The 21,324-nt window shown below is 49.5% G+C and overlaps 1 long non-coding RNA gene across 2 annotated transcripts; it reads right to left on the minus strand.

The window, feature by feature from the left end:
* Positions 1-8,345: 8,345 nt before the first annotated feature.
* On the minus strand, positions 8,346-19,114 carry LOC119978072. 2 transcript variants are annotated; one of them, XR_005463371.1, is made up of 3 exons: positions 19,039-19,114; positions 17,505-17,682; positions 8,346-8,503 (listed from the first exon to the last, which is right to left on the minus strand). It is a non-coding gene; the product is annotated as an uncharacterized LOC119978072 (long non-coding RNA). The 2 variants fall into 2 exon arrangements; XR_005463372.1 differs by having other exon boundaries at positions 18,966-19,051.
* Between the last annotated feature and the right edge of the window lie 2,210 nt (positions 19,115-21,324).

Consider the following 21,324-nt stretch of genomic DNA (forward strand, 5'->3'; position numbering starts at 1 on the left):
GGAGAAGAGGGGGGGGATAAGAGGGGGGGAGAAGAGGGGGGGGGGAGAAGAGGGGGGGAGAAGAGGGGGGGGGGGAGAAGAGGGGGGGGAGAAGAGGGGGGGGGGAGAAGAGGGGGGCGAAGAGGGGGGGGAGAAGAGGGGGGGGAGAAGAGGGGGGAGAAGAGGGGGGGGAGAGAGGGGGGGAGAAGAGGGGGGAGAAGAGGGGGGGAGAAGAGGGGGGGAGAAAGATGAGGGGGGAGAGAAGAGGGGGGAGGAGAAGAGGGGGGGGAGAAGAGGCGGGGGGGAGAAGAGGCGGGGGGGAGAAGAGGCGGGGGGAGAGAAGAGGGGGGGGGAGAAGAGGGGGGGGAGAAGAAGAGGGGGGGGGAGAGAGGGGGGGGAGAAGAGGGGGGGAGAAGAGGGGGGGGCGGGTGCTTGGGGGGGAGAAGAGGGGGGTGTGGGGGGGAGAAGAGGGGGGAGAAGAGGGGGGGCGGGTGTTGGGGGGGAGAAGAGGGGGGGAGAAGAGGGGGGCGGGTGTTGGGGGGGAGAAGAAGAGGGGGGTAGAAGAGGGGGGTGCGGGTGTTGGGGGGGGAGAAGAGGGGGGTGTTGTGGGGGAGAAGAGGGGGGAGAAGAGGGGGGGGCGGTGTTGGGGGGGGAGAAGAGGGGGGGCGGGTGTTGGGGGGGGAGAGGAGGGGGGGCGGGGGTTGGGGGGGGGAGAGGAGGGGGGGCGGGTGTTGGGGGGGGGAGAGGAGGGGGGGCGGGTGTGGGGGGGGCGAGGAGGGGGGGGGACCCCCCTGCGGGTGTGGGGGAGACTCCCCTGCGGGTGTGGGGGAGACCCCCCTGCGGGTGTGGGGGAGACCCCCCTGCGGGTGTGGGGGAGACCCCCCTGCGGGTGTTGGGGGAGACCCCCCTGCGGGTGTTGGGGGAGAGAGGAGGGCCCTTCGGGTGTTGGGGGACGGGGAGGAGAGGGGGGGGGGAGCGGGCGAGCCGGATGGGGCGAGCCGGAGGGTGTGGGGGGAGAGGGGGTGAGCTGGACGCTGTGGGGGAGAGCAGGAGGGTGTGGGGGAGAGGGGGCGAGCCGGAGGGTGTGAGGTGGGTGGGGTGGGGGGGGAGGGGAGAGAAGGAGACAGAGCCCAGTGGGTGTTGGGGGAGAGGAGGAGACAGAGCCCAGTGGGTGTTGGGGGAGAGGGGGCGAGCCGGAGGGTGTGGGGGGGGAGAGGTTTCTAGTTGGAGGATGTGGGGGGAGAGGGGGCGAACCGGAGGGTGTGTGGGGGAGAGGGGGCGAGCCGGAGGGTGTTGGGGGGGCGGGGGGGAAAGAGGGGGCGAGCCGGAGGGTGTGGGGGAGAGGGGGCGAGTCGGAGGATGTGGGGGGAGAGGGGGCGAGCCGGAGGAAAAAAAAAAGAAATTGACACTGCCGGCTGCTCTCTGCCTCCAATCAGAAACATTAAAAAACTTTAAAAAGTTGGATTGGAGGGAGAGAGCAGCGGGCAGTGTCAATTTCAGCGGCCGGCTGATTTCAGTGAGAGCAGCTTCCTTCTCCGGATCAAAGTGAGCCGGCCGCTGAAATTTTAATTGGATCCACGATGGGGGTTTTAAATTATTTAAAAATCTATGCTAGCGCTTCCCATTGTGAGTCTACGGGGGTCTGACCTCTCCCCCCGCCCCCCCGTAGATTCACAATGGGAAGCGCTAGCATAGATTTTTAAATAAATTTAAAACCCCCATCATGGATATCCGCGGCTCGGTTACAACGCGGGTTGGGGTCTTGGACCCCAACACCCGCGTTATAAAAGGGGACTACTGTAGTGACCACAATTCGGTATCTTTCACTATTGCAATGGAGAGGGATACGGCCATACTGCAGGGCAAGCTTTATAATTGGGGGAGGGGTAATTATGATGCGATTAGGCAAGAATTAGGGAGCATAAGATGGGAACAGAAATTGTCAGGGAAAGGCACAAATGAAAAGTGGAGCTTGTTCAAGGAACAAATACTGCGTGTCCATGATAGGTATGTCCCTGTCAGGCAGGGAGGGACCATGTGAGGGAACCATGGTTCACAAAAGAGGTTGCATGTCTTGTCAAGAGGAAAAAGGAAGCGTATGTAAGGATGAGAAAACAAGGTTCAGTTCGGACGCTTGAGGGTTACAAGGTAGCAAGGAATGAGCTTAAAAAAAGGCTTAGGAGAGCTAGGAGGGGGCATGAGAAGTCCTTGGCGGGTCGGATCAAGGAAAACCCCAAGGCTTTTTACTCTTATGTGAGAAATAAAAGAATGACCAGGGTGAGGGTAGGGCCGGTCAAGGACAGTAGTGGGAACTTGTGCGTGGAGTCAGAAGAAATAGAAGAGGCGTTGAATGAATACTTTTCTTCAGTGTTCACCAAGGAGAGGGTCCATGTTTTTGAGGATGAGTGTGTGATACAGGCGGGTACACTGGAGGAGGTAGATGTTCTGAGGAAGGATGTATTAGCAATGTTGAAAAACATGAGGATCGAAAAGTCCCCAGGGCCAGATGGGATATATCCAAGGATTCTTTGGGAGGCAAGGGATGAGATTGCAGAGCCTTTGGCTTTGATCTTTGGGTCCTCACTGTCCACAGGGATAGTGCCAGAGGACTAGAGAGTGGTAAATGTTGTTCCTCTGTTCAAGAAAGGGAATAGGAATGACCCTGGTAATTATAGGCCAGTTAGTCTTACTTCGGTGGTCAGTAAGCTAATGGAAAAGGTCCTGAAGGATAGGATTTATGACCATTTGGAAAGATGCAGCTTAATCCGGGATAGTCAACATGGATTCGGGAAGGGCAAGTCATGCCTCACAAATTTGATTGAATTCTTTGAGGAGGTAACTAAATGTGTAGATGAAGGTAGAGCAGTTGATGTCGTATACATGAAGAAAGTAAGGAGGTGTGGGATAGAGGGAAATTTGGCCAATTGGATAAGTAACTGGCTATTACATAGAAGACAGAGGGTGGTAGTTGATGTGTTGGGTATGCTGGGTCTGCATTTACCAGAGCAGTGAGAGAGACAGGCTACCAACACTTGTAGAAGCACAACTCTATTTTATTGAACTATGAGCTGTTAAACATACTTGCACTGTGGGTTGACACTATGTTAGGTTGACTGGAGACCTGAAGCTAACCTGACCAGACTATACTGCCAGCACATGGTAGATGTTAGTGTTGCTGATCACGGGCTCTGGCTGTCTCAGAGGCTGCACCCCAAGAGAGCGGGTAAACTGGTGCCCTCTGGCTTTATAGTGGCCGTGTCCTGCCTGGTGATTGGCTGCTGTGTTCTGTGTGTTGATTGGTCTTTCAGTGTCTATCTATGCACCATCATATACTTGTGTGTATATTATGACAGTGGTGGATGGAAAACTTTCAGACTGGAGACCAGTTACCAGCGGTGTACCACAGGGATCAGTGCTGGGTCCTCTGCTATTTGTGATTTTTATCAATGACTTGGAGGAGGGGGCTGAAGGGTGGGTCAGTAAATTTGCTGATGACACCAAGATTAGTGGATTAGTGGATGAGGTGGAGGGCTGCTGTAGGCTGCAAAGAGACATTGATAGGATGCAGAGCTGGGCCGAAAAAAGGCAGATGGAGTTTAACCCTGATAAGTGGAGTCTGCACGTCCTCCCAGTGTGTGCGTGGGTTTCCTCCGGGTGCTCCGGTTTCCTCCACAGTCCAAAGATGTGCGGGTTAGGTGGATTGGCAATGCTAATTGCCCGTAGTGTCCTAAAAAACGTAAGGTTGGGGGGGGGGGGGGGTTGTTGGGTTACGGGTATAGGGTCGATACGTGGGTTTGAGTAGGGTGATCATTGCTCGGCACAACATCGAGGGCCGAAGGGCCTGTTATGTGCTGTACTGTTCTAAGTGCGAGGTGATTCATTTTGGTAGAAAAATTTGAATGTGGATTACAGGGTCAACGGCAGGGTTCTGAGGAATGTGGAGGAACAGAGAGATCTTGGGGTTCATGTCCACAGATCTTTGTAGGTTGCCACCCAAGTGGATAGAGCCGTGAAAAAGGCCTATAGTGTGTTAGCGTTTATTAACAGGGGGCTTGAGTTTAAGAGCCATGGGGTTATGCTGCAACAATACATGACCCTGGTGAGACCACATTTGGAGTATTGTGTGCAGTTCTGGTCACCTCATTTTAGGAAGGATATGGAAGCATTGGAAAGGGTGCAAAGGAGATTTACCAGGATGCTGCCTGGTTTGCAGGATAGGTCTTAGGAGGAAAGGTTGAGGGAGCTAGGGCTTTTCTCTTTGGAGCGGATGAGGATGAGAGGCGACTTAATAGAGGTTTATAAAATGATGAGGGGGATAGATAGAGTGGACGTTCAGAGACTATTTCTTCGGGTGGATGCAGCTGTTACAAGGGGGCATAACTATAAGGTTCAGGGTGGGAGATATACAAGAGAGATATCCGAGGTAGGTTCTTTACTCAGTGAGTGGTTAGGGTGTGGAATGGACTGCCTGCTGTGATAGTGGAGTCGGACACTTTAGGAACTTTCAAGCGGTTATTGGATAGGGACATGGAGCACACCAGAATGACAGGGAGTGGGATAGCTTGATCTTGGTTTCGGACAATGCTTGGCACAACATCGAGGGCTGAAGGGCCTGTTCTGTGCTGTACTGTTTTATGTTCTATGTTGTAACCGCACCGCCAGGAACTTGGCCCGCTAATGATATGCAAATGGCATTTACTGTACGTGTGTTCCGGACTGCATTTGACGCCGCTGTCGAGGTGTTGGAGAATTACGATTTGGCGTCAAATCGGCGCCTGCCGTGATTTTGCCGTTGGAACCTATTCCCTGCCCAATCGAGTTTACCAATTTGGGTGTCAGCCAACGGCGACTTCGCCCACTATTTACTCGAGGTACTGTGAGTAACCCTGGAATTTGAAATGGAAAAAATTTCATAAAAGTAAGGAATTTTCATGATTAAACATTATTATTAATTAAAATTCAGACACATGTTGATCCCAGTGGGGAGCTTTAACTTTGGGAAGCAAAGGTTGATGTCAGTGCTGAAGTACTGTAGCACCAATCTAATGTTAGGGCTCAGGAATGGTTTGGCTAACCTTCAACAGAAATAATTCCTAAATTAAAAATAAAAATGATGGCAATGCAATTGTGATGAATGGTATCGGTATAACTGCTGTAAGTGTACCTTGCCTTTAATACATTGGCCCTTTAAGACCGGGCATGGAACACGGGGGACTCCGCCTCTGGCTCCACCCCCAGGAAACTGTATATAAGGTGATGCTTACTGGGCAGCATGCTGTGAGCACAATTCTCGGCAGCTGTCCCGTTCTCTGTTAATTAAAGCCTTTGAATTACCAATCTTCTCTCCTGAGTCGTAATTGAGGGTATCTCAATTTAATTACCAGAGAATGGGACAGCTGCCGAGAAGTGTGCTCACAGCATGCTTCGCAGTGAGCATCTTCTTATATACAGTTTCCTGGGGGCGGAGCCAGAGGCGGAGTCCCCCAGGGTTCCAAGCCCGGTCTTAAAGGGCCAATGTATTAAAGGCAAGGTACAGTTATAGCAGTTATACCGATACCATTCATCACAGCAATACTTTACAAAGTCAAGCACCATCTGAAAAGAATTAGTATTTTGGGAGGCAGAGCCGGATTTGGGCCCCAACCAAAATTTATTTTCTCTTCCTGATGTTGGTCGGCCTCTTGTGTATTTCCAACAACCTCTTCCTTATTTCAGACTTTCAGCAATCGGCTATTTTTATCTCTGAGCGAGGGAATGATGCACCTCGACTGCTTGAACAAAACTGAAGGGAGGCAAATCCCCTGCACTTTCAGTCTGGCCAAGAGTCGAGTTGCCAAGTGCAAATCAGCTTCAATCACCCGCCTACATCGCCAACAAATCAGACACACTGACACTTCTCAGGGACAAATCTAAACACAGGCTTTAGGGTGCCATATCAGAGATGTTTGAAATGCTTCCAAGTAACATTTTCACCATTTGAAATGTGTCAGAAAGCAGCATCTGAGATTATTGGCATAACCAGCCCCAGCTTTTAAGCATCCCAGATGGCCATGGAGGGGAGATTACACCCAACAGGCTGCGTTCCCAGGACTGACGACAGGGCCGGTGTCAGCTGCTGCTGATTATTTAACAAAACAACGAAGAAGACATCACTCTCCAGCCAATTAGCACATTGAATCTAAGGGTATGGTACAAAATGTGTAAAGTTAGTGGTGCCATTAGGACCTTAATAAGTCATAACAGTAAGCACAGGAAAAGTTATGATTGCAACAAAGTGTACTGATGGACAGGTGAAATGTCCAGCTGTGCTTTGATAAGGATGCACCAGTACAATTATATAAAGTGCTTTCATTAATTAATATTTTGGGGGGGCGGTGGGATAGTGACCTTTGCACTCTTGACAGTGAGATTTGTCTGGAGCTCCTGAAGGCCTGTTGGTGTTACTGAACAACACAAGGTCCCTAATTGCAAAGCGGTGCAGGTGAACGGAATGGGATTCCTAGGTTAAGGTTCCGCAACAGGGCATTTGCTCCAATGACAAAATTGATCGATTATAGTTTTCTTTCTCCTCCAAGTCAGATAATAAGCAGTGCAGCCCATAGAATGATAGTCTTGTCCAGTGATTGCACTCCTGTAATGCAAAAAAAGCCGATGGACCTTGTCCTTCGAAATGTGCTTTTATTTGGTGGGACAAACAGAGTGACATATTCATAGTTACCGGTCGGTCACAGAGCAATTTGGGCTGCTGATTTACCACAAGGACCTTGCACCAAAACAGCCACTACCACAGCCACTGGAGGCAGTGAAACACCTTTGCCTCTATACTTCCTCGTCTCGGAGAGTTTCAGTGTCAGGAAATGTAAACAGGACCTCTGGGATTTCACGGCAGCATCACTTCTCAAAAGGTAGGTGGTGCAGAGTGCTGTTGGATCAAGGCCAGCTCTGCCATTTTTGAGTCCAGCTGTAGGGGAACATTGCCAGTCAGGACTGATCTTCGGGCAACATTGGGGATAGTATTTGATCAGAACCACTATGTATTACATTTTCACCAACTGCAGGAGTGCATATTTCATCCACGACCAGTTGTGAATTTTGAAAATCTATGGGCACAATCTCAATCAGGGGACGCAATCGAACGGCCTCGTTGCGCCTGACTCGGTGACATGACAAGGCTGTTAAATCTGGAGAGAATTCCCGCGAGATTTGAGACACTCAGAATGCCTCGTGAAATCTAACGAGATCGTGTGAGATGTGTGCTCTGGTCTCGCTCACGCTGGGGGGAGATCCGGGTGAATATATTTAAATGAGCCGAATGGCTAATTTATTTATGCCAGCGCCCAATTATCCTGAGGGCCGGATCACACACCCATGCCTGGTAGACTTCCCCATGGAGTGGTTGAGCACTGATCCACACAAATGTGGATCAGGCATAAGGGCACCTGAGGGGGGGGGGTTGTCTCCTCTGCCATCAGAAGCCCCGGGTGATCGGGCCCTGTCCTTAAGATGTGAGGTGAGGGGGTCCTTGAGGTATGTATGTTGAGGATTCTGGAGGCCACAGTGGGTGGCTGAGAGGGTTGAGAGATAGGGGTGTCATTTAAAAATGGCGACTGATCTCTTCCTGCAGGAATTGAGGTGAGTGAGGCAAGTCCCGAAAGACGTGCTTGTTAGGTGAATTGGACATTCTGAATTCTCCCTCAGTGTACCGAATACGTGCCGGAATGTGGCAACTAGGGGATTTTCACAGTAACTTAATTGCAGTGTTAACGTAAGCCTACTTGTGACAATAATAAAGATTATTATTATTATTATTATGTGCGGTCTCGGTCATATGTTCCTCACCGAGGCCCAAAGCAAAAACAAAGTCCCGTTTGATGGTGCTGATAAACACCCTGGTATTCGTCCCCAAAACCGGGTTCTTTTTTATATCGTTAAATTGAGTCCGTGCACAGTTATCCTTGCATGTGAGTATCTTGCAAGTGTGTTGTGCAATGTGAAAAATGTGCAATCTTTTTACTACCTTCACCCATGGTGCCAATGCATTGAATAAACCTTGAGACGACATTACTACTAATAATTCACTTTATATTAATTTTTTTTCATAGAATCCATAGGTTGTGCCACAAGTTCCTGACTCGCACCCTGTGGTTTGTTCAGGCTGAGGTGCTGTGAGCCATGGAGTCACTTGAATAGGCTGTAAGCTCCTGCAGGTGCATGAGGCCAAGGTGGAATGTGTGGAGGATACTAAATAAACAAGAGATGCGATCTGCTCCAACTCCACTTTGCAACAGGAAGGCAATGCGATTGATGAAGGTGATAAGAGACAATAAAACCACTGGAAGAGGCACTGCATTATCACAGTTCATCATTAGATCTAAAGCCGACTCATGCATAATACATTTAGTGGTAATTTCCGTATTTCATTGCTCTAGGCGTGCTCACCTCATCTGATTAGTTTATCTGCTTTTTGAAAGATATTGGTCCTGAAATCCCAGGATGGCAAAATCATTATCAGAAGGTATTATGCCTGTTGAAGAGTGAAATAAAAATGTAATATAGTATGATATACAAAGAAGGAAAAATAAGCATGAAGCTCTATCCTTTCTGGGCGATAGTGGGGCCACCCAAGGGACTGAATAGCACAGTCTAGAAACAGTCATTGTTATGTTAGTAATAAGATACGTCTCCTGCTAATATTTGAGTCAATTTGGGCTTTGGTGCAAGACTAGAAAGGAGCAGTGGATCTCTGACCCAAATGTATCACAGACTAAATCAGAGCAAATAATCACTCTGTCTATCTGTCTCTCTGTGTCTCTCTCCTTTGCTTGTGCTCTCTTCTCCTTGCCACCAATAACATAGACTCTGACAATTATTTAGTGTTTGTTGCCTTCTGGCTAATAAGATAGGTAGAAATTTATGAAGAAAGAACAGGCCTGTCTAGGATTGTGGTATCCATTTCCCTGGGTGTTTTTAAAGCATTACATTGAAATCCACAATCTGCTAGTTCTGTACTGTACTCTGTTTACATCTGTATAATTACTTCTCTGTTTAACTCTGAACTTATTAAATTGATGGCGAGATTACTTGAAATGAGATACTGCAGATCCAATGGAACACGACTGGCTAGATTTACCTCGTGGTAAGTTGTCGCTTTCATCGACACTCTGATAGCTCCACAGCTGAATAGGAAAAAGAAATGGATAGGACTGATGGGATGGTGACTGGTTAGCCAAAGATTAATTAAAGAATGTATGGACCAAATTAATCAGCACCCCCATACCATCCGTTGCAGCAATCAGTGGAAAAGGGACCCTATTTAAAGAAAAGCAGACTAATCATTTAGTTTCCATTTGGGAAATTTCCAGGCAGCCTGTTCCAATGTTGGACTTCAGTCAAACACCAAATTTGGTGACTCTAGAGGTTGCGATTGTGGTGCTAATTCAACATGGTGGGAATGCGCTACAATTAACCTCAATGCCTCAGAAAATACAGCCAGAAATCCCATGACCCTGACTGAAAGGTTTGCATGTATAGATGTATCGGATTAGGTTCCAATGTCATATTTTGCATCGCTGAATAGATTGTTGACACTCCGTTTCCAGGCCGAAACGTTTAAGGGTGTTCACTTGGATGAGATATCAGAGTTGTTGGGAATCCGGCACCATACCCAGGAAAGAGCCAAAGTTATCAGAAAGAGAGGGCAGAAAATTGCAGGAGGACAAAAGGGCACAAATAAACTACTCATCATTAAATCACCTAAAAAGCGCTTATCAACTTCTGAAAAAAAATACAGAAAACGTTAGCATCTGTGGACAGAGAAACATAGTTAACGGGTGGGATTTTAATGTCGTTAGGAAGACGATTCTGGGATTCCTGACCCCACAAGGGGAACCTAGAGAATTCCTCAACCACACTAAGGATATACATGTTGCGGTCGGTGGAGGGGAAGAGGCCCTTTGAAATCCACGCTGAGGCGTTCAAAGGGGCGGGACGCTTTCACCAGGCACGCGCGGTCTGGCCGGTAGAAGTGCGGCTTGCACTCCGCACAGACCTGGCAGTCTCTGGTGACTGTACGTACTTCCTCGACGGAGTAGGGTAGATTGCGGGCTTTGACTAGGTGTTACAACCGAGTGACCCCCGAACGGCAAAGGCTGTCGTGCAGGGCACAGAGCTGGTCCACTGCAACATGCACCTCGGGATAGGGTGTCTGGGGGTTCGTTGAGCTTGCCGGGGCGATACAAGATTTCGTAATTATAGGTGGAGAGCTCGATTCTCCACCGCAAGATTTTATCGTTTTTGGATCTTGCCCCGCTGCGTGTTGTTAAACAGGAAGGCTACAAACCGTTGGTCAGTGAGGAGAGTGAATCTCCTGCCGTCCAGGTAATGCCTCCAGTGCCACACTGCCTCAACGATTGCCTGGGTCTCCTTTTCAACAGACGAATGTCGCATTTCGGAGGCATGGAGGGTGCGGGAAAAGAATGCCACGGGTCTGCCTGCCTGGTTTAGACTGGCGGCAAGGGCGACATCTGAAGCGTCGCTCTCTACTTGAAGGGCAGTGTCTCGTCTACGGCGTGCGAGAGCCTTGGGGCAGTGGGGAGCTCCATGAGGGGGCGCATGCGGTCGGGATCGGGCCCAGGAGTCTGTTTTGGACTACGTAGCCAAGGATGGCTAAGCGGTCTGTGCTGAATACGCACTTCTCCTTGTTATAAGTGAGGTTGAGGAGAGATGCGGTGTGGAGAAATTTGGCGTCATGGTCCAGCTGGTCGTGGCCGCAGATGGTGACATTGTCAAAGTACGGAAACGTGGCCCGCAGTCCGTACCGGTCAACCATTCGGTCCATTTCTCTTTGAAATACCGAGACCCAGTTAGTGACGCCGAAGGGAACCCGAAGAAATTGATAGAGGCGACCGTCAGCCTCGAAGGCAGTGTAGGGACGGTCCAATTTACGGATGGGGAGCTGGTGGGCGGATTTCAGGTCAATCGTTGAAAAGACCCGGTACTGTGCAATCTGATTGACCATATCAGATATGCGAGGGAGGGGGTACGCGTCGAGCTGCGTGTACCGATAGATGGTCTGGCTGTAGTCCATGACCATCCTGTGTTTCTCCCCAGTTTTAACCACCACCACTTGGGCTCTCCAGGGGCTGTTGCTGGCCTTGATAATACCCTCCCGAAGCAGCCGCTGGACTTCAGACCTGATGAAGGTCTTGTCCTGGGTGCTGTACCATCTGCTCCTGGTGGCGACGGGCTTGCAATCTGCAGTCAGATTGGCAAACAGGGAGGGAGGATCAACCTTGAGGGTCGTGAGGCCGCAAACGGTGAGTGGGGGTAGTAGTCCGCCGAATTTGAGGGTGAGGCTCTGGAGGTTACATTGGAAATCCAGGCCCAATAAAAGTGCCGCACAGAGATTGGGGAGAACGTATAGGCGGATACCGCCGAATTCAACGCCTTGTACGGTGAGGTTGACCAGACAAAAATCCCGGATCGGGACAGAGTGGGATCCGGAGGCCAGGGAGATCCGCTGGTTGGCGGGATGGACCGCGAGGGAGCAGCGCCTTACCGTGTCCGGATGGATGAAACTAAATCAGTGCTCCCGGAGTCAAGTAGGCAGTAGGTCGCGTGGCCGTTGATGAGAACCGTCGTTGAAGCAGTAGCCAGGTTGGGAGGACGGGATTGGTCGAGCGTCATGGAGGCAAGTAGCGGGCGATCGTCCGAGGAGTCGCAGCGACCCGGGTCCCGTCCCGAGGGGAGGACAAAATGGCGGCGTCCGAAGTACCTGTGGGGGGGAAAATGGCGGTGCCCATGCAGCGCACGTTGTGGGGGCGGGGCAAGATGGCAGCGGCCACTGGCCGCACGTGGGCCGGGGGGGGAAGATGGCGGGACCATGGTGCGCACATTGTGGGGGCAGCGCAAGATGGCTGCACCCACGGGCCGCACGTGAACCTGGGGGGAGAAGATGGCGGCGGCCACTGGTCGCACGTGGCCCCGGGAGCAGAGGATGGCGGTGCCCATTGCGCGATCGGCTGAGGAAAGGGGGAGAGGTCGGGCGCGATAGCGGCAACTGCGCGGGCCTGACACACCGCTGCAAAATGGCCTTTCTTGCCACAGGATTTACAGATCGTGGCGCGGGTCGGGTAGCACTGGCGGGGGTGCTTCTGTTGGCCGCAGAAGTAGCAGCGGGGACCTCCAGAGTGCGCGGTGTGGCAAGCAGCACAGGCGTATTGCGTGGAAGCGGCCGCAGTCGGGGGGGGGGTCGGTTGCGGAGTCCACGAGGGGTAGGACGCGCGGCGAGCGGGGTAGGACTGTACTTTACGTGAAGTAACCATCATGGAGAGCGCTTAAGTCTTTGTCGCCGCTAGGTTGAGCGCGGCCCCTTCCAGCAGTCGTTGCCGGATGGGGTCCGATGCAATCCCCGTCATAAATGCATCACGCATGAGGAGATTGGAATGTTCCGTGGCCGTGACAACCTGGCACTCGCAGTCCCGTACTAGAGGGATAAGGGCCCGCTGGAAGTCTTCAAAATCGACTCAGTCACCGGTTGTTGTACGCGAGTGGCGAGTACATGCCTCACAAACAGAGTGTTCGCCGACTGGATGTAGTTTTCTTTGAGAAGTTCCATGGCAGGAGCGTAGTTCGTTGCGTCCTGTATCAGCGGGAACATGCTGGAGCTCAACCTTAAATAGAGGAGTTGAATTTTCTGAGCTTCCTACGGTGCAGGGTCCGCTGAGGTGATGTAGGCCTCGAAGCAAGCCAGCCAGTGATTAAAGTCTTTTCTGCCGTTTGGCTATTGCGGATCCAGCTGCAAGCGATCGGGTTTTATTCTGATGTCCATGATGCGGAAAATCTCATGGTAATAAATTGATGCGCTATCAATTGCACATAAAGACTTGAATCGGTATAAGAGAGGCTTTATTACCGTGAGATGTTTATCCTTCAACTGCAGCTGGTAGAATGGCAGCTCAGGAGAACTCATGCATATTTATACTGATCCCTGTGGGCGGAGCTAGCCGGCAGGGGTTACCGACAAACCTGTAATACAGGTACTGCTGTACATCCCCTAATATAGGCACAGACATATTTACACAGTGGTGGATCACCACAGAGTGACGCCTCAGAGGTCGCTCTCGCCGCCACTCTGAATCAGGCAGGGAGACCAGTCGCCTTCTTCTCCTGAACCCTCTCCGCTTCGGAACTTCGACACTCCTCGGGTCGAAAAGGAAGCGCAAGCCATTGTGGAAGCCATACGTCACTGGAGGCACTACCTCGCAGGTAGGAGGTTTACCTTCATCACCGACCAAAGATCGGTTGCCTTCATGTTCGACAACTCGCAAAGGGGCAAAATTAAAAATGATAAAATCTTGGTGGAGGATCGAGCTCTCCACCTATAATTACGATATCATATATCAACTGGGGAAGCTCAACGAGCCCCCAGATGCCCTGTCCCGCGGCACATGTGCCAGCACGCAAGACGACCGCCTGAAGGCTATCCACAATGACCTCTGCCACCCGGGGGTCACCCGTCAAAGCACAAAATCTGCCTTTCTCCACCGAGGTTGTAAAAGCCATCACCAGGGATTGCCCGATCTGCGCGGAGTGCCAACCGCACTTCTATAGACCAGATAAGGCCCATCTGGTAAAGGCATCCCGGCCCTTTGAACACCTGAGCATCGATTTCAAAGGCCACTCCCCTCGACCAATCGAAACGTGTACTTTCTTAACGTCATCGACGAATTCTCCAGCTTCCCCTTTGCCATCCTGTGCCCCGATATGACCTCCCACACAGTCATCAGAGCTCTGCACAGCATCTTCACCCTGTTTGGTTTCCCCAGCTATGTCCACAGCGACAGGGGTTCGTCCTTCATGAGCGACGAGCTGCACAGTACCTGCTCGACAAGGGCATCGCCTCGAGCAGGACTACCAGCTACAACCCCAGGGGAACGGGCAGGTGGAGAGGCAGAACGCGACGGTCTGGAAGACCGTCCTACTGACCCTACGGTCCAGGAATCTCCCGACCTCCCACTGGCAGGAGGTCCTCCCCGCCGCTCCATGCAATTAGGTCCCTCCTGTGCACAGACACCAACCAGACCTCTCATGAACAATTATTTGTTTTCTCTAGGGGCACTACCATGGAGGCTTCACTCCCATCCTGGTTGAGGACACCGGGCCCGGTTCTCCTCCGGAAGCACGTCCAGACACATAAAACAGACCCGCTAGTAGAGAGAGAGTGCTACTGCTTCACTCTAACCCCCTACGCCTTTATTGAATACCCCGACGGCCGTCAGGACACCGTTTCCCTACGGGACCTGGTGCCTGCAGGGTCCACCACTACCACCACCGCCGAGGTACCCCTCACACTACACCCCACCCAACCCCCCACATCCCCAGGTTCCCTGCCCACGCTCAGCACCCCCCTGCACCCAATAGGTTTCTTGCGCCCCCTTCACCCGTCGCACTGGTCAGGAATGAAGCCCAGACCAAAACACCCCCAGAGTCCACCCTCATACCCACACCGATCGTCACCACCCAGCCACCCGAAGAGGCTGCAATCCCGGTGCTCCGCCGATCCCAAAGGACGACTCGGCCACCGGACCGGCTCAACTTGTAGACCCGTCACCCCCGCCGGACCCGATTTTAAAATGTATTTATTTATTAACAGTGGGTGAATGTTGTGAATTCATACTGTATTGTAATTCACACTGTATTGCATTGTATTATGTCCTTGTGGGCTCTGTATGTGAGCCGTTACGCGGCTCTGCCCATAGGGGAAGATGAGGAGCTTGTGCAGGGCTCCACCCTTGGCCCCTCCCACAACCGGAAGTATAAAGTGCTGCAGCTGTGAGCCTGCTCTCAGTTCTTCTGGTCACAGGCAGGCTCAGTTGTAAGATTATTAAAACCACAATTTACTACCAATCGTGTCTCTAGTGAATTGATGGTCACGTCACACCTATCATTCCTTTTTCAGCTTTCTGCCTGCACCTATCTTTTTAATAATAATAATAATCTTTATTAGTGTCACAAGTAGGCTTACATTAACACCACAGTGAAGTTACTGTGAAAATCTCCTAGTCACCACACTCCACGCCACAGAGGGAGAATTCAGAACGTCCAATTCACCTAACAAGCACGTCTTTCAGGACTTGTGGGAGGAAACCGGAGTAAACCCACACAGAGACGGGGAGAACGTGCAGACATGACACAGACAGTGACCCAAGCCAGGAATTGAACTCGAGACCCTGGTGCTGTGAAGCAACAGTGCTAATGTGCTGCCCTATCTAAGGGATATTCATAGAACACAGAACATAGTGCAGAAGGAGGCCATTCGGCCCATCGAGTCTGCACCGACCCACTTAAGCCCTCACTTCCACCCTTTCCCCATAACCCAATAACCCCTCTTAACCTTTTTGGTCACTAAGGGCAATTTATTATGGCCAATCCACCTAACCAAAATTATCAAAATGATTTCACACTTCCACAAAGCGATAGCTGGATCTTGATAGATAACGAGAACTTGTATTAATTTCACAGCTGGAGTACTGTCTGCAGTTCTGGTCACCTCACTATAGGAACAGTAAGAAGTCTTACAACACTAGGTTAAAGTCCAACAGGTTTGTTTCAAACACTAGCTTTTGGAGCACTGCTCCTCCCTCAGGTGAATGAAGAGACTGAAGAGACATCTCTTGATTCTCCTGAGGAAGGAGCAGTGCTCCGAAAGCTCGTGTTTGAAACAAACCTGTTGGACTTTAACCTGGTGTTGTAAGGCTTCTTACTGTGCTCACCCCAGTCCAATGCCGGCATCTCCACGTCACCATAGGAAGGATGTGATTGCACTAGAGAGGATGAGATGAGATTCACCAGGATGTTTCCTGGGAGGAGCATTTTAGCAATGAAGAGAGGCTAGGTAAGCTCAGGTTGTGTACTTTTGAGCAGAGAAGGCTGAGCTGGACCTGATTGAGGTGCACAAGATTATGAGGTGCATGGACATGGTGGAAAGCAACTGTTCCCCTTGGTTGAAGGGCCAACAAGGGGCATAATTTTAAGGTGAAAGGCAGGAGATTTAGAGGGAATTTAAAGAAAAGATTTTTCACCTAGAGGGTGATGGGAATCATGAATGCACGGCCTGGAAGGATAGTTGAGGCAGAAAACCTCACAGTCTTTAATAAGTACTTGGTGGAGCGCTTGAAATATCATAACATTCACGGCTATGGGCCAAGTGCTGGGAAGTTTGATGAGTGTAGATTAATGTCGTTTTTTTTTTTGGTCAGTGCAGACTTGATGGGCCGAAGGGCCTCTTCTCCACAGATTCTGCCTGACCCAAGTAGTTCCTGCATTTTCTGCTTTTGTTTCAGAATCCCAGCAGCTGCACTATTTTGCTTTTGAATCTCTTTGCGATGTTGACGGAGGGATAAATATTGGTCAGAACACAGAGAAAACTCCCCTGCTCAGAGTTGAAAGAGTCATGGAATTTTTTATGCCCAGGGTAGTCAGCACATCAGTTTCCCTTCTTACCCCCCAAAAAAGATCATATTCAACAATGCAATTTTTATAAACAGCTGTAAAAGTTTAGCATTAGACCTGTTTCGCCGACAATTATCTTTAGAACATTATGAGTGTTGAAGATTGAGGGGATAAACCATCCAACATGCAAAATGGGTAAATCACATTAGCACCAGTGTGCCAGCTCTGAGTAGTGGAACTGTATCAACTTTGATCCTTTTCCTTCCGGTGATCTGTACATTGAATGGGACTCTCGCAAGGTACGAGTTTATATTTGTTGAAATTAGTGATATAGCAATACACTGGAGAAGTAGAGTTAAAGTGGGTCATCAGCCATGATCTATTGAATGGTAAAGCAGTCATAAGGGACTGCAATGTGCAACCCCTGCTCCTATTCTTTATGTTATGTCAACAAGAATGATAACACAAACCTCATTGCTTGCCACATTTGTGTAATTAGGAAGCAGAAAACACAGGCATGGCACCTCCCACATGTATGTAGTAAAATAGTACCACAAAGAGAACAGAATAAAGATGAGGCACAGAAGTACAAGCCATTAATTCCTAGCCTACAAGAGTGACTACATTTAAAAATACCTCATTGACTGTTAAGCGCTTTGAGGTGCCCAGCCGTCGTGAAAAGTGCAATATAAATACAAGCCTTTTGTCCTGACTGTACCATCTAACTGTACTGGTGAGTAAACACATCTTTCTAACCCATCAGTTTTCTGTGGTCCTGTGCTAACAGAAATAACAGTGAACCAATTTACAAAGGTCAAGTAGCTGAGTTCCCAGTTATCTAATCAAAACATCATAAAAGAATTACAGCTCAGAAGAAGGGTATTTGGCAATCGTGCCTGAGCTAGCAATGGCAAATATGACAGGCCAAAAGGCTTCCTCCTGTGTTGTAACTTCTATGATTAAATGAGTTTAGCAATGCAGGCCTTTGCTTCTGATCTTTATAAATCATTTCAGTACTATTTCTACTGGCAGGGTGAAGTGGAAAACGATGAGTGAATAAAAGAGCTACTCACCAGCACATCCAGGTAGTATATTGGCTTCCCTGTTAAAGGCACATTATAGTAAAATGAAATGACTATCACCAAGATGGTTAGATGCTGGAAAGAGAGTCTGTGCATTGTTTGGATGCCAGATGAAGGACCCATTACTCATCCAATAGTTTTGGCAGCCCAACATCACTGTCCTGTAGTTCTGGAAAGAAAATGAAGATGACAGACAGATTGAGGTCACTCAGGTTTCATACAGTACTCTATTTATATTGTACAATGAAATATGATCTGGTTAGAAAATGTGTTGGAGGAAAACTGTAGTTTAATAGGAATAACAGACACCTGGCTCAAATGATATTACTGGCCCGTACAGGTGGCTGAGAAATCGTTCCGCTTGCCATGTGGAGAAAATGGCAGCCCTGTTGTGACATGGCATTAAGAGATAACCAATCATACTTAGCGACACTGCTATTCCAGCTCACAGGCTGACAAAAGCAAACCACCTCGCACGATGACATCCCCGACCTCCGAAGGTATGTATACTTTGCCTGTTTTATATTATTGTGCTGCCTTTAAAAGCACCGCTGAACTCAGAGGGCGATGCAATGACAGAAATGGGGTACTGGGTTAATTACAATAGAGACCACGTTTAACAGAAAGAGCTTTATTTGTGTTTTACTTGGCACTGAATTAACAGAATTGGTCGAGTATCACTTACAGAACTTTTTTTTTTACTGTAGAAAACATGCTGTTTTACCTTGTGGAATTACAAAGTCAGTTTCTTATTTAGGAGGCAGTGACACGACCTTTAGCCTGACTTCAAATGCAGTTCTCAGAGATATTTGTTACCACCACATAAAAAGTTACTTGAAACAATGATATTTTAAAAAAATTTGATTTTTACTACTTGGGTAGAGTACAGCCTTTTTCCGTTAAACTTAATTTATAATTCAATGAATTGACCTGCTTCTGTGAGCAATTCTGCAATGCAGAGGCATTGTTTAAATCAGTCTTAATTTGGTCTACAAATGAACATATGTGGAGGCTAAATATTTTTGAGGATAATTTCCAACTTCACATTGTGAGCAAGAGACCCCATTCATTGTGAACATGATTTTAACTGGTTGTTAATTACTGGCTGTTAATTCCTAGTCAACTCTGACCTATGATTCTGACCCTTAACCGCTTCAAGAATATCTACTTCCATTTCTGTAATATTGGACATCTATGCCTCTACCTCAGTAAATCTGCTGCTGAAACTAACCTCCACGTTTTTTTTACCTCCAGACTCAGCAATTCGACTTTCTCCTGGCCGACTTTCCACCTACCATGAACTTCAACTCATCCAAAGATCTGCAGCCCTTACCCTAACTTGCACCAAGTCGCATCCACCCCTTATGCTTGATGACCTGCATTGGTTTCCAGCACCCAAAAGCCTTCATTTTGAAATTCTGATCCTCACGTTTAAATTCCTCCATGCCTCACCTCTCTCTATCTTATGCCTTCCTCCTACACCACAATATTGCATTCCTCCAACTCTGGACTCTGTTCTATTTACCCCAGCATTGGTGGCCTTGTCTTCAGCCATCTGGGATCCAAATGCTGGAATTCCATCCATAAAACTCTCCACCAACTCACCGTGTGCCTTTATCAAACTGGTTCAAATTCACATCTTTGAATTGTTTGTTCATTTGTACTAATTGTTCAGAATGGGTTAACAGACCTTCCAATTAAATATTAATTTGATGTCAATTATCCAATAGAAGTCACGGATATGTAAAGAGGTAACAGGTGACAATATTTGTGTGTGAAGTTGGATTGAAGAAATAAAGGTGTTTTGTGGAGAAGCAGAACACTTGTCTCCTTTACTCTAGAGCAGACCAGAAGCTTGAATGCTATTATCTCTTTCTTTAGTTTGTGCTACTTCTCATTTTGATTGTACTCTTGTGAAGTGCCTCAGGACATTTTATTATGTTAAATTATGTTTTATTAAATAAAAACAACTTGTGATCGGAGATCTGAACATCTTATTTATTTCGACATCGATACACACCAACCAATAGCCACTTGGTTGACAGCACAATTTGTGGAGGTAACAATAATGTGCACTTGTGATCCAGATTGGATATTTGTGGCTTTGGCACATACCTTCCTTTAGCCTCACTGAAGGCAGAGTGAGTTCAAAGTAGGTGAGGCTATTCCACAGAAAGGTACAATAAAGAGCAATAAAATCAGATTTTCTCAGTTTAATCAATTCAACTTGGCTTTTTGTAAAGATAAAAATAATGAACACATGTTCTTCCACTTTGGTGGGTCATGTTACCGAAGCAGAATTATCCCTCTGAATTCTGTCTGAAAGCTCAGGGCACTACCACACTCCTTCGAGTTCCCTTGTGCAGGGTCCCATTACTCCAAAAATCTGATTGATGCTTTGGAGTCTGCGGACAGATTCACGTCTATCTATCGTGCAGTTCATGTCTGTAGAAGGGCCGTAAAGGGGATGAAAATAACAAGGACAAATCCATCAACTTTTTGCTGGAGATGGGCCCCTCCTGATCTTTGGGCAGACCTTGATTTCATAGATAAGTGGCCGGATTATCCGTTCCTGAGACTAAGTGTTGATGCCAGCGCAGGATTCGTGGACTTCTATGACAGCAAAATTGGCGGAGCACCTGGCCTGATTCAGCGACCATTAAGGGCTAGCATCGGTGCCACGTGGAACCACAATCTATTCCAACGAGAAACAGTGCCGGAATCGCCAGGTCTGTGATTGACACTCAGCCAACAAGATGGCAGCAAGACGGACGGCCCCGAAGTTTACCAACGCAGAACGAGAGACCCTGAAATATGCCATGGAGGAGATGCGGGCGACCCTGTACCCCGGGGTGGGAAGGAGGCTGCCATCTGCCGGCGTTTGCTTTGCCTGGACACAGGGGGCAGAGGTGGTCAGTGCTAAGGGCAACACCATCTGGACCGCCTACAGTGCCGGAATAAACTGCACACCCTCCTCAGGACGACCAGGATGAGTAGGCAGCACTGGGCCCCTCGTCCCACACACCCGTTACCCTGCCCATGCCCCCCACCCGGAGGGCAGGTGAACCCCCACCCTGCACCACATGCCAGCACCCATACTGGCTGCCATAACTGGATGCCCTGGCCACTGAAACCACCAGCTACCCATGCCCTGGGCTGCATGCGTGGGACTGCCTAATACTGTGCATTTCTGTTTCCCAGGAGAAGGCTGCTCATAACCGCCAGGAGCAGGAGAAGACTGGAGGGGGACTACTGGACCTGCGGCTCATCACCGCTGCAGAGCAGAGGGCCCTGCACATGATCGGCGGGCCCGAAGAAAGGGCAGTCGCTGGGGTGGCGGTCGGCAGCAGGAGAATAAGTGAGACCCTGTTTGAGTTACGGTTCCAATGGCACGTGCAATGTCATCCCTCCATTACCCCCACAACACCCTCACACCCAATACCACTCTCACACCACCTTCACAGCCACACCATCCCCACACGACCCTCACCCCCCCGATCCACCACCACCTCCCCTCCATCCCTCCCCAATACCTCCCCCTCCTCAACACCTCACTACCCCTGGCCCACAATGCAATCAAGCATCTTTCAGGAGCTGCTGGTGATGGGGCGGGCCCTTCTGGTGACCCTGCCCCAGCCCCCAGCCCCAGCCACAGCCAGAGACCCAGGTGCCGACCAACAATACGGATGACACCGACATGGACAGGAAACCTCAACACGAATCCCAGGACACCCCGGAGCCCCAGTGCGGGAATGACACAGATTTCCCATCAAAGCTATCTCCAACACCCTCCACCATCCCAGAGACTCAC

This window comes from Scyliorhinus canicula, chromosome 1, assembly GCF_902713615.1.
Source record: "Scyliorhinus canicula chromosome 1, sScyCan1.1, whole genome shotgun sequence".
Classification (NCBI taxonomy): Eukaryota; Metazoa; Chordata; class Chondrichthyes; order Carcharhiniformes; family Scyliorhinidae; genus Scyliorhinus; species Scyliorhinus canicula.